Raw genomic sequence first — 15,116 nt, forward strand, 5'->3', positions numbered from 1 at the left:
GTCCCTGGCGCATTCACTTGATTGACTATCCTGTCCCACATGTTGTTTTTGGTATCCACGGTGGTCTGCTGGACTAGGGTGCCGAAGAGGTGTGGTTCGACACGGATGATTTCATCCACCATGACCTTCAACTCACTGTCTGTGAATTTGGGATTTTTCTTTGGTGCCATGGTGTGTGATGTGCAAGGTGTTGGTGGAGTGGGGTGGGATGTGCAGGTGTGTGGTGTGTAGGGATGGTGTGGTGGCTGTGTTTGTTTGCAGGTTGTATGTGTGTTTTTGTGTGTCTGCTGTTTGTGGTTTTCAGCCTCTTGCTTGCAGCTATGCTGTGATGCAAAGGATTGTGGTTGTGGGAGGGATCCATTTTATACTCTGTGTCGTGGTTGTGTCCCAATGGTTGTTGCCAGTCAGGTGTTCTGTGGGTGTGTTGACTTGTGTGCATTTTTAGGTGCTTGGGGGGGTGTCATTGTGGCGTGTAATTGCTGTGGGTGTTTCAGGTGGGTGGGTGTCCTGTTTAGTGTGTTTTGTATTGACTTCCATCAGCCATTTGTAATCGGTTTGACGGATGGGATGGTGTTTGGGTGGTCCTTCCGCTGTCATGCTCCGTTTTTCGATGCATTGTTTCTGCTGCGGTCGAGGAAGGAGGTGAGTTCCGTTGGACTGGCGGCATAATCCTAATCACGAGGCCGGAGCCTCTGTATTGTGGTGGCTGTGCCTGTTCCCGCGGTCATGTTCGTCCGCGGCGGAGGGTGGTCTTTGGTACCGCCCGCTTGCGGCGGTCTTTGGTGTGCTCCGTCTGCCGCGGATGGTGTTTGATGTGGTCCGTCCTCCACGGTCAGAGTTTCTTGACATTATTATCCTAATCGCACCGGCGGTTTATCCACGGAGCGGTCGGGAGTATTTTGGCCGCGTCCTTGGTGGACGGAACCTGTTTTCGTCCGCCATCCTAATGAGCCCCTAGGTTTGGATTTTGGAAGAGAGAGCAGGAAATCTGCTCTCTCTTCCAAAATGTAAACCAGATTGCTTTTCCACACGGGGAGCTGCATGTTAGCAGCTCCCCATGTGGAAAAGCAATGCTGGCTCCCGAAGGATGCGGGGATCCGGCAGGACTGTGGGGGCATTGGGCCTCCCCCCCACGGTCTCCACCATTGTGTATAGTCCCCGGGGGAGAATATAAATTAGTGTTAAAAAAAAAATTCTGGAAAAATTTGGAGTCGGGACTCCAGCGCGGCGCTCAGCAAGCCCCCTTGGTGTGAACTCGCTGTGCGCGCGATCCCAGTGCGGCCCCCTGGTGTGAAAACGCTGGGTGCACAATTCCCAGAGCAGCCCCCTGGTGTGAATGCGTTGGGTGCGTGACTCCCAGCGCAGCCCATTGATGTGAACACGTTGAGTGCGCAACTCCAAAACGTGCTGGGTGCGCGACTCTAAATAGAAACGTGTGCTAGCTTTTGAATTAATGTGGGAAGCAATGATATTTGATATTTACAGGTATATGTGTGGAGAATGAGATGGAAGTGCTGTAGTCAAATGTGTGCAATGTATGCGGTCACCTAACCCATTCCAGACTAGTGAGTCTTTTCTGCTAAAGTCCAGGGAATAGTCTTGCTTGTCTAGAATCACACTGTGAGTCTGTGTCTTCTTGTGTAACTATTTTGACAGAAGCATGTGGTTACTTAATCTCTTTGCTTATACATAACTGCTTACAAACCTATCCTGTTGTCAACTACTAGTAGTATTAGAATCCAGTCACTGTTTATGCATTTGCAGAATGATTCAGGCATTCACACAAGCAGTGCTGCAGTCAAATGTGTAGAATGTATGCGATCACCTAACCCCTTCCAGACTAGTGAGTCTCTTCTGCTAAAGTCCAGGGAATAGGCTTGCTTGTCTAGAATCCCAGTGTAAGTCTACGTCCACTTGTGCAACCATTCTGAAAGAAGCATGTGGTTACTTAATCTCTTTGCTGACACATAACTGGTTAAAAATCTATCCTGTTGTCAACTATTAGTAGTATTAGAACCCAGTCACTGCTAATGCATTTGCGGAATGATTCAGGCATTCACACAAGCAGTGCTGTAGTCAAATGTGTAGAATGTATGCGGTCACCTAACCCCTTGCAGACTAGTGAACCTCTTCTGCTAAAGTCCAGGGAATAGTCCTGTTTGTCTAGAATCATACTGTGAGTCTGTGTCCACTTGTGCAACCGTTCTGCCAGAAGCATGTGGTTACTTAATCTCTTTGCTGACACATAAATGCTTAAAAACCTATTCTGTTATCAACTATTAGTAGCATTAGAACTCAGTCACTGCTTATGCATTTACAGAATGATTCAGGCAAACACACAAGCAGTGCAGTAGTCAAATGTGTAGAATGTATGCGGTCACCTAACCCCTTCTAGGCTAGTGATTCTCTTCTGCTAAAGTCCAGGGAATAGTCTTGTCTCTCTGCAATAATACCGTGAGTCTGTGTCCAGTCTTAGAATCATCCTGACAGAAGCATGTGCTGATTTTATCTCTCTGCAGACATATAAGTGCATATAAACTTATCGTGATGATAACTACTAGCACTGTGAGAACCCAGTCACTGCGTGTGTATTTGGAGAATGAGTCAGGCATTCAGAGAAGCAGTGCAGTACTCAAATGAGCACAATGTATGCAGTCCCCTAACCCTTACCAGACTACTAAGTCTCTCTTACTAAAGTCCAGGGTATAGTTTTGCCTGTCTGCAATCACACTGTGAGTCTGTGTCCAGTCTTAGAATCATCCTGACAGAAGCATGTCCTTATTTAATCTCTCTGCAGACATATAAGTGCTTATAAACTTATCACGATGATAACTATTAGCACTATGAGAACCCAGTCACTGTGTATGCACTTGGAGAATGAGTCAGGGATTCAAAGAAGCAGTGAAACAGTACAATGAGCACAATGTATGCAGTCCCCTAACCTCTTGACTATTGAGTCTCTCCTGCTAAAGTCCAGGGAATAGTCTTGCCTCTCTGAAATCCCACTGTGAGTCTGTGTCCAGTCTTAGAATCATCCTTACAGAAGCATGTGCTTATTTAATCTCTCTGCAGACATATAAGTGCTTATAAACGTATACTGCTGTCACCTACTAACAGTCTGAGAACCCAGTCACTGTGTATGCACTTGGAGAATGAATCAGGCATTCAGAGAAGCAGTGGTACAGTCAAATGTGCACAATGTATGCAGTCCCCTAACCCCTTCTAGACTACTGAGTCTCTGCTGCAAAAGTGTAGCATTGATAGTTGATACCCTCTTTTAAATACTCAGTAACTAAGCAGTCTAGGAAACCTTCTGTCTGTCTCAAGCACTTGTCCATTCACCCATTCAGCACCATGTATGTATCCTATCACTTTGCCAAAAGCTAAGCATTTATTCATTCATCATGCACTCTCTTTGCTGTACTGAAATTACTGTAGTTATTACTCATATACTTAAGGATTGGCCTAGCCACTTACCCTAGTACAAGTCAATTTATTTATATAGTCTGCATGCAGCCATGCAACAAGCTACAAAGTATTAATACACTCTTCTAAATACCCAGTTAATACCTCTGTAGTGTTGGAATCCCTCTGAAGAACCGGGTTTCAAAACCCAGCGACGCCAGAGGCACGCCCAAAGTCTTCGGATTCACCTGTCTTGGTATACAGAGACACAGAATAAATCTGGGTGGCGTCAGAGACCAAATTTATTAGCTGCAGCTAGTAACAGTAATCTCAGCAATACAACACGGTGTACAACTCATGAAACTGTTAAATTTTTGTAAGGCAAGACTTCCCTTTTTATGCCAAAATTCACAATACGAGTACACACCCATTGCGCAAAATTCTGACCAATAAGGTACCTTCTCAAACAAAGTATCACATAGCAAAAACCCTCAGTTTACATTGCCCCAACCCACAAGTTAATTATTGGGAATGTCCCAAATCCAATCTCCACAAGTCGGACAAACCCATAATTGAAAGCACAATGCATGTAATGAAAGAGCATAGGAAAGGAAGCAATGACAGATAACGAGCAAGATAAAGCATGTGTAAGGAACCTAAAAGTTAACGATGTCCTGAACCTTGGTTCGCAATCTCAGACAACAATCAACCAAGGAAATTGGCTTAGCAAGGTCAGTTTCAGATGAAGGGGTCAGTTTCTTACGATGCACCTTAGAGTCAAGAAAAGGCCTAGTTAATAAGTGTATGAACAGCGAAGCTCATGCAACTTCGTTCGTTCGGTTACCTCCACGGGCCTACGTGATGGCAACACAAACTGGAGTCACAAACGAAATGGAACCCATGTTCGAAAACAAAGTCTCTGAATACGTAATGAACTCGCTAGTTAACATGACGAATTCACTCCATATTAGCCGCACTCACTAAATACGGTACAACATCACCAAAATCGTGACGGAACCATGACCTCACGAGACCGAACAGGATTTCACAGAACCTCAGACCCTCCTCTTGCCATTACGTAAGCAATAACCCAAACTCACGTTAATCTGAATCTAGGTCTATATCAATATTCATCAGATCATCAAGATGTTGCTAGAGCATCATCCTACTATTCTCTACTTCTCTCGAGACAGGTCTCTGCACACACAAGGTAGCACAAAGACTACAAACGGTGGGAGCACACTGGACGCAAAGACAACAAGAGAAGAGAATAGCTAGAACCATACCAAAAAAACCTCAGAATCTTCCATCCCCATTTGGACAGTAGTCCCCAAAACCATCCAGTCAATGCCCAGTCTCCTTCATCCACATGAATAGACTCGGAAACCTTATGCAGTCTAGAAATGGCCTGGTATACCGTAGGGGCATTATCTGGTATGAAAACACAGCAACTAGATTGGATCAATTTGCATACTCCTCCTCTATCTGCAAGTATAATGTCTAAAACCATACGGTTTTGTAACGTCATAAGACGATCCGCTTGAAGCTCAGCAGTGACATTACTAAGGGCACCTGCAGTCTCATTGATAGTGGCCTCAACCACTCTCATAAGGTGTCGTATATTCCTGCTATTGGCCATAGGACCCCAAAACGGTAGGAAACCCTTGAAAAAGTCTCCTACTTCCTGTGCTGCGGTATCTTCCTGATCGAAGACACCTCTACCATATCTTGTCCTATGATAGTCCGAAGTAGCAGTGTATGTAGGGGAAGCAAAAATACCACATAACAAGTTCCCAAAAAATCAGGTGGCAACCATGTGTAAGCTCTGTCGTGACAAACAAAATACGTACTTTTAGCTGGCATAAACGGAGGAGAAGTCTGGGATGAATAAACATAGGTGTGAGCACACACTCTCTTACCTAACTGAGCTCTCGGATTTCGACCACTACCTTGCAAACCAAAGTGGCCTTGATGTGGTACAATCCAAATTGGGGGAGACCTTTTTCGCCTCTCCTTCTCTGTCAGACTAGTACTATATCCAGTCACATTCCAACCAACGTAAGCCTGCACCTCATCCTTAAGGATAGCATTATATGCATCAATATCTCGGATCATATCTACTATTCCCTTTATCAAGGCACTATTTCTCGGATTGTCTTTCAGGGAACGTAAAGGATATACCTCATTCGCATAGATAAACATAGTCTGCAAAGCCCATACAGACCCATTGAAAGAAAAAGGCAAAACCAAATAAGGCATACCTCTATCTGTCGTATGAGGCATAAGACCACAAACCCAGCAATTAGTGGTATTCACTACCAACTGATGCTGATGCAACAGCTGTATAAAAGAATTGTGAACAAATTCTGATCTCCTTATCTGTTCATGTTCAGGCAACGTGTAAAATTGGTGCGAAGAAACAGTAGAAAAAGAAAGCATAGGTTGGGACGTGGGTGCAGAATTCAGTGGGGTAGCATGAATAATCCAACCCACAAAAGCTAATGTGATACTTAAAAACATAAAGACCACAATATTATAAAACATTTGCTACGCATCAATGTACAGAATCTCATTTTAAAATTAATTTCATCAACAACTCTCTCAGTTACAAAAAACTCCATCCTCTAACCGTGCTGTTCGCGGTAGTTGTTTCTTTTCGCTCAAGTGTGCGTCTGTAAGTCCAGGGAACGCCCCAGAACAAACCAGAACTGCTGACCTTGTGTCCACACGGCTCACAACATTAAGTCTTTATACCGCGACCCTACAGCTGAGCTCGGATGGTAGCTCAAAAAAGAAAAATAGAACAAAAAAGTTTCTTGTCTGAAAGAGTATAATTCCCAAACAGCTCAACTTTGTCTGTCCATGTTAGATCTCAGATTGTAGCGTTCTTTACCAGACACTGTCTGATCCTTAAAAAGCAACTCTGGTTGGGTAGTATCAAGCTTCAGTTGAGGAGGCACAGCTTCTTGGGGAACTTCGTCATCCGCACGTTCCGACTGAGTCCATGTCAAACATGCATCACTAAAAGGCACAAAGTTTGGGACCTTTTCAGTTTCTGAATCTGCAATTCCTTCCCTCACCCATTGGTCATATGGTAAGGGCAAAGGAATCCTTTTACAATGGGTGGCATGCACCCAGTTTTTCTTGCCAAACACTTTAACAGCAGTCCTGGTTGTAAGTAGAACCTGGAATGGTCCTACCCATCTCGGTTCCAGATTCTTTGTCCTCTGGTAATTCGTCACTAAGGTCCAGTCGCCAGGTTGTATTGAGTGACCTGGATCCACAGAAGCTGAAGGTAAAGTATTGTGCACCTGTTGGTGAAGAATACGCAATTTAGCAGTCAAGTCATGTAAGTAATCAACCAACATAGGATACTCGAGATTGCTATATTCATTCGGCCTCGGCACACTCCAAACATTTGCCGGGCGACCAAAAACAATCTCGTATGGGCTAAGTCCCACACGAGAATGTGCTGTCGTCCTTGTTGACAAAAGTGCCAACGGCAAAGCATCGGGCCATGTAAGACCAGTGCTCGCTTGTATCTTAGCCAATTTAAGCTTAAGAGTGCCATTGTAACATTCGACCAAACGAGCTGACTGGGGGTGATTCGCAGCATGAAATTTCTGTTTGATTCCCAAACCCGCACATACTTTCTTCATAATCTGGCCCACAAATTCACTTCCATTGTCACTCCATTCCATTCTCGGCAAACCATACCTAGGGAAATATTCCTTCAGCAAAACCTTGGCTGTAGATAAAGCAGTATTATCCTTTAGGGGGTAGGCCTCTATCCACCGGGAAAAGGCACAAACAACCACAAGGACATACATTAGGTTGTTGCAGCTTTCCATGTGAATAAAATCCAACTGCAACACCTCAAACAGATGCGTTGGAGGAGCAAAATGACCAGCTGGAGTTGGGGTTCCCTAGCCAGGATTATGCATCAAACAAATCATGCAGTTTTTAACCAAATTCTAAGCACATTTTGGAATTCCAGCATTCTGCCATACCGGAGCCAACAACTTACATATCCCTTTCGAACTGATGTGAGCCAATCCATGAGCCATTGAAACTACTAGGAACACATACGCATCAGGCAACAACCATCGCTGATGCTCCCACAACTCAACCCAGCAGCCAGTCGAATCCAACATTCCCGTAGTCGCTCTCCACACATTCAATTCTTTCTCAGTAGCTTCTGCCTGAATCGATTTCACAATTTCTATCGTGTCTTCACACATTCCTCCTGCCATAACCCATCTAGCAGGGCGTGCAACATACATTCGAGTCGTCACATCTTTCGCTGTTTCTCTCGCTACTTCATCCGCAAACGCATTACTACGACCAACATCATCCGTCACCTTCCTATGTGCACTGCATTTCACAATCGCAACTTGTGATGGCAGAGTAAGTGACTCAAGAAGTTCATTCACCAACTGCCCATGCTGAATTTTTGTACCATGAGAGGTAATAAACCCTCTTTCTCTCCACAAACGTCCAAAGCTATGGGCAACACCAAATGCATACTGGCTATCAGTATACACATTCACTCTCTTTCCTTTCGACAATACACACGCTCTCATAAGTGCAATCAACTCTGCTGCTTGAGCTGAATTCTGTGTAATACGTGCTGTTTCAACAATCGTGTGCAAAGTCGTAACCGCATACGCTGCAGTCGTATCACCATTCGGGAGCTTAAAGCATAAACCATCTACCCATAGGGTACCATCTGGTTTCCCAAGAGGGGTATCTTTCAAATCAATTCTACCCTTCGTTTCCTCCTCTGTCCGAAGAAAACAATCATGCTGTTCCTGAGCATCTGTCTCTACAGAAATCAGCAACAATGTAGCTGGATTCAACGTGTTGCACTGCTTTATGTGCACATGACTAGCCAAAAGCGTCAACTCATAACCTGATAAACGTGCACTAGTAAGGTGCTGAGTCCTAGTGTTATTCAATAAGGTATCCACTGCATGTGGGACCATCACGATCAACGTATTATCCAATACCAAACCAGCAGACTGTCGGATAGAAACAGCCGCTGCCGCTGTAGCTCTCAAACAACTCGGCAAGGCTCTAGCTACCGGATCTAAAGTCGACGAGAAATACGCACATGAGCGCTGCTTGTCTCCGAATTGTTGTGTCAATACTGACAACGCACATTCCTCTCTCTCGTGTACATAGAGTGTGAAAGGCTTACTATAGTCGGGAGTACCCAACAGCGGAGCAGAACACAATGCATCAGGCAACTCAGAAAAACTCTTCTGACATTCGTCAGACCAAGGAATAGGATTCGGTGTATCCTTAAGAGTAAGTGCCAACAAAGTTTTCGCCAATAAGGAAAAAATCGGAATCCACTGCCTACAATACGAGGTGATACCCAAAAACGCACGCACCTCTCTTTGTGTGGATGGCACAGTCATCTGAGCAATTGCTCGAATACGCTCTGGGGTCAATCGTCTTCCCTCCTTCAACAAGAGATGACCTAAGTAGGTCACTTCTTGGCGGCAATATTGCAACTTCGAAGGCGACACTTTATGGTGAAGGTCAGACAAATGTCGCAACAAAGAAAGCGTAGCTGCTTTACAAATCTCTTCATCATCAGCAGCAACCAACAAATCATCCACGTACTGGATAAGAGTCGCACCAGGAGGTAAAACAAAAGCATCAAGCTGAGTTTTCAAAGCCTGACTATAGATGGAGGGACTCTCACAATAACCTTGAGGAGCGCGCTTAAACCGGAGGCTTCGACCTCCTAAAGAGAAGCCAAAAATATCTCTACTTTCTTCAGCAATCGGAACACTAAAGAAAGCATTCTTCAGATCTATAACAGAAAACCAAGCAGCCGAAGCAGGGATCATAGTCAATAAGGCAGTAATGTCTGGAACAACAGGAAACTGTGGCACAACAATTTTGTTGACCTCTCGAAGGTCAATCACAAACCGATACACAGGTGGCTGAGAAGAGTCAGTACGCTTAAGGACAGGCAGAACATGACTGTTACACACCTTACCTCTCGTTTCTTTAATCACATCTTTCTCAACTAAATCACAGATAATCACTAAAAGAGCTCTCTCACCATCACTAGAGATCTTATATTGGGGAATGCGAGGTAGCTTAGCATTCAACTTGAGAGTAAGAACATAAGGTGGAATCTACAAAAGGCCAACACCATTCGGACCTGCAGCCCACAAAGTATCAGAAAGCGAACTCAAATCCCTGGATAATAGTACCCACTATAACCAACCGCCAGCGCGCTCTTATATGAGCCTGCCCAGTATTATCCTGGCTAAAGAGGCTAATAACCAAAAAGGCAACCATTGCTTTGTCCTGATGATGGACCCCATTATTTAGCAAGGGGGTCCGAAACGTCGTCGACCTACTGTGTACCATATACGTGTGGAACTCTCAATGTAAAACTATGTAATGGTACCCACAAGTAATTCTCTGTCTAAAATTGGAACTTCACAGAGACTGTTGATTTTGCCTTACAAGCCCTTTTTGTATGTTTTTGTCTATGTATGTTCGTGGCTGGGTACAGGCTTGTGCCCCACGCACCTGATTTGTTGAAGGTGTTATTTTGTTTTGCATTTTTTGACTGAAATATAAACCTTGAAGACCTCTGCCTGGCTGGGTATGTCTTCACCAATATAGTACTGATTGAGTCTATATTTATTTTCACTTATTCATCTCCCTGCCAGGGACCAATGTTGTGTTTATATGACTAAGCTCCCCGAGGTCCCTCGCTGATACCAATTGGGGTCCCCTTGTTGTTTAAAATTGATAGAACTCTTAGCCGCACCAGTATCCAAAAGAAAAGGTTCTGACACACCTGATGTAATTACTTCAACATAAGGTCCACTCTGGTCTACTGGAACTGATACTACTCCCTATCTTTGTCCATGGTTGTCCTACCTATCATTAAAGACAGCACTCTCACCTTCAACATAATAGTCATCCGTGTAGTACTGAGCAGACTGAACAGACGGAACGTTTAGATGATCTAAATAATTCATAGAATTCTGAGGGGGAAAGGAACGTTCATTCTGAGAAAACGTACCACGTCCTCTACCCCTAGATGCTTGTTGAAAACCACCACGGCCTCTCTGACCAGACACACCATTCGTACGTTGTAGCAAAACCGGACAACTATTCTTGAAGTGACCCTCTTCCCTACAGTAAGCTCACTGATTAGGACCTAGCGGAAGTCGCGGAGGAAAAGAATCAGGCTTCTGCAACAATCTCTGGAACTGTGGGGGCTGCTGAAACTGGGATGGTTTCTGACGCTGATTCGAGCGAGGCGGACACGCCTGCTGTAAAAGAACCTTCGTCTTTAATTCTTTAGTCTTCTTTTCCGCTTTATCCTTCTCATCTTTATCTCTATTCTCGTAGTATTGTGCAGCAGCCAATATCTGGGCCGAGGAAGAAACCGCCCATGAACTCTCAGAGTCCTTCAACTTATTACAAAGTTCGGGAAGCAAATTAAAAACAAACTTATCCACAAACAATCGTTGGCCACCTTCTGTACTCATGTCCTGACCACTGCGATCGATGAATGTTTCTTCAAACCTAGTGAAGAAATCAGACACACTCACATCTTTCTTCTGTTTGCATGCTGCTAACTTGTCCCAATTCACTCGCATAGGAGGCATCAACGTTTTCATTAGATTAATAATCCTACCAGGTAATTCTGCAACTAAAGGCTCAGGTTTGGCACCTCCTACCTGTCGACCATCTGCAGCAGCAATATTAACCCACGTATCTCCTAACTCTTGTGCATGATCCTCATGACGGATTTTCGCCCACAAAGGTTGAGGAATTACATTACCCAACAACATATCCACATCAGCTAAATTCATAACACACGCATCAACTGTTTGGGACAACTCTTTGTAGTAACCAGCAGGATTCTTACGGGGGTCAGGCAAAGTCTACTTAAGAGCCAAGACCTCAGTTCTCTTCCAAGGAACATGAACCCATACACGCTGAAAATGAGCCGGTACTCCTTGAATACCCTGATTAGGATTAGCCACAACTTCCTCTCTCCATATAGGGGGAACCTCTCTCATAGGATACTGCTTCACTTTCCTCCTAACAGAAGGATCAGGTTCAAACAACAACTGAGAAGGAGGAAGTCTACACCTAAGCGCAAGAAGCGTCTCTACCGCTTCCTCAACATTGGGACCCACTATCGTCCCTTTAGCAAATTTGGACTGAACATCAAGCACTTCCTGCGGAATCAGACCCAACTCATTATTTTCCCATTCTTCACGAAGGAAAGTACACATCACATCAAAAACGTACCTTCGCTTTGGCGGATCCCACTGCAAGAAAACATCCATACCCGCTTGTAAATCATACCTAGAAGCATTCAAAATCCATCTACGAGCCAAGAGATCCAACACTGCCCGCTCTTCGGGACCAGGAAGCTGACTACGACTCTGCTTGCGTTCCGAAACCGGGGTCATATTCAGTGACCCAAAGAATGGAGACAAAAGACTAACAACAGTCTCAGACATCCGTTTCCGATCAGAAGGAGAAGAAGTTGACATCAGGACAGGAGAAAAAGTGTTTTGAGGAGACAAAGACATAGGGTCAGTAGAAAAGGGAGTCAAAGGCAAAGGAGAAGAAGGCAAAGGAGTTTGAGGCAGGACTGGTAGCAAAGCTGGCCGCCCTAAAGAAGGCTGCGCCAACTGTGGAAGAACAGCTGGCGGCTGAACAACACCAGGGGGTTGAACAACTGGGGTTCGCGGAGGTGCTGTAGCACTCTGCACATAAGGGGGTAGTAATCTCAACAAATGCGACATCAAAGGATCCTTTTCAGGGTCATTTGTCGCATTCGAAAGAAGAGGTGGCAAAGCCGGATAACATTTATCAATGGCCATGCAATGTTGTCTATCTGACACCTCAATCGCACAATCTTCATCATCTTCTTCAACCTGCCTAGCAGCATGCATTATCAATATATTCTTCTCTTTCCTATCTTTCTTCGCTTGCTAAATTTCTCGCTGTTTGGCTTCCTTACGCCAGAGGCGGAAAGAGTCAAACATCGCCGGCCAGGCTTTCTTCCTAAATAGCGCAATTTCTAGCTTATCTAAAACCTCTGATTTGAAACTACCATGTTGGGGCCATCGTAAGACACCATCTTTCCTAGTATAACGGATCCATACTTCATTATACGTAATTGGACCCACGCCATGCTTTGAATAGAGCTCATAAGTTGGAGTTCCAATCGGAGGTATCGGACACGAATCCTCCAATCGGGAATCCCTTTTACAACTACAACAAAACCATTTCCTAAATTTGCTAAGATCAGGCATCTTATAGCTCACTAATCTATCTTCAAACTTCAAGGGGTTATCAACACGATATACTCGCAAATATACGAGCCCCTCGGCTTTGATAGTTGCAACAACCAAATCAAAGAAAGCCAAGAAACCAAACAAAGTCGTGGGAGCGACCCACTTGTACTTAACCAAAATGTCTGTCACGCCACCAGAAGACCGTTTATCGTCTCGCCTTACAAATCTTCACAAACGGGTCCAAGACAGGGCGACAGTCAGGGCAGCAGTCCTTCGTAGCCGTCGGAAAGGAGAAGCCTCGGAGTAAAGACCTTTGGTCCACAGTCGACATGCAGCGGTCGATGAAGTGGGGGCCCTCCTCCAGTATTTCCTCACAAAGCTCCTCACGATCTTCAGGCTTGGACCGGTACCGCTGAAGTCGCCCCACGTTGGGCGCCAGTTGAAGAACCGGGTTTCTAAACCCAGCGGCGCCAGGGGCACGCCCAAAGTCTTCGGATTCACCTGTCTTGGTATACAGAGACACGGAATACTTCTGGGTGGTGTCAGAGACCACATTTATTAGCTGCAGCTAGTAACAGTAATCTCAGCAATAGAACACGGTGTACAACTCAAGAAACTGTTCAATTTTTGTACAGCAAGACATCCCTTTCTATGCCAAAATTCACAATACGAGTACACACCCATTGCGCAAAATTCTGACCAATAAGGTACCTTCTCAAACAGAGTATCACATAGCAAAAACCCTCAGTTTACATTGCCCCAATCCACAAGTTAATTATTGGGAATGTCCCAAATCCAATCTCCACAAGTCGGACAAACCCATAATTGAAAGCACAATGCATGTAATGAAAGAGCATAGGAAAGGAAACAATGACAGATAACGAGTAAGATAAAGCATGTGTAAGGAACCTAAAAGTTAACGATGTCCTGAACCTTGGTTCGCAATCTCAGACAACAATCAACCAAGGAAATTGGCTTAGCGAGGTCAGTTTCAGATGAAGGGGTCAGTTTCTTACGATGCACAGTAGAGTCAAGAAAAGGCCTAGTTAATAAGTGTATGAACAGCGAAGCTCATGCAACTTCGTTCGTTCGGTTACCTCCACGGGCCCACAGGCCTACGTGATGGCAACTCAAAATGGAGTCACAAACGAAATGGAACCCATGTTCGAAAATGAAATCTCTGAATACTTAATGAACTCACTAGTTAACGTGACAAATTCACTCCATATTAGCCGCACTTACTAAATACGGTACAACATCATCAAAATCGTGACGGAACCATGACCTCACGAGACCAAACAGGATTTCACAGAACCTCACCTCTGTTATAGGATCCCATGTAACCTGAGAAAAAAAAATGATTTGATTGGTTCATAACATTTCCAATTGTAACTATTGAAGGACCGCAACCATTTCAATCATTCTTGTTGGAACATCTTTGGAGCAATATCTCTGTGCTTACCTCCTGTCACTCTCATGCAATTCTTCAATCAACCAACTAGCAATTTGTTCTTATTGTATCAGTCTGCCAATACCTAAGCACTTATGGGGCAGATTTAGAAGCACCCTGTATCAACAATACGTCACTTTTTGTAATGTACTGATGGCGTCATACCTTCCTTCATATTTACAAGAAGAGGAAAAGGCACCCTGCATAGCTTTTCTTCTCCTTGTAAATACGACCTCTTCATACACAGCACTTTGCATTAAAAAGGGCGTTTCATAGGTGTTGCTCTGGGTGTTCCCACGCAACACTCCTAGAACAAGACACATCTCCAGATTTATCATAAATCATAAATCTGGAGATGTGTGTGAATATTGCACCATCCTCCAGTTGGTGTAGCAAGGCACAACAAGGAGAATTGTTTTAATTTCTCCTCATTTTTTCTTCTTTCAATGTATGCTGCATTGCACAGCATACATTGAAAGAGGAACATGCATTTACTGATTGTTTTTGTGAAGGAAGGTGTCCCTTCCTGCACAAAAACAATCTCTGTACAACACAAACATCCTTGCACCATGGTGCAAGGGTGCCTGTGTCACCGCATGGCTGCAGTTTGTGCAGCAGTGCAGCGGGAAGCACATATTCATGTACATATGTTACATTCCTGTGCTTCGGAATTGCCACAGCACAGTGCAGCTAAAGATTTTGTATTGTCACGCTGCAGCACTTCCTTATAGTTCTGCACTTACACATTCACCATATACTAATAATGCATTATTTCAGTCAATTATGATCTACACATATATTCAACCAAACTTTCACACATTATCATACAAATATAGTTCTTTCTTTAACCAGAGAAGTTAGTTCTGAGAAGAACTTTTTTTTTCTTCTTTTTTTCTTTTATATTTTTTTGTATTTTTCTGGACAATTTTTGTATTTTTTTGGTGTTAAAAAAAGAATGA

The sequence above is a fragment of the Lissotriton vulgaris genome, chromosome 2_2 (genome assembly GCF_964263255.1).
Source record: "Lissotriton vulgaris chromosome 2_2, aLisVul1.2, whole genome shotgun sequence".
NCBI lineage: Eukaryota > Metazoa > Chordata > Amphibia > Caudata > Salamandridae > Lissotriton > Lissotriton vulgaris.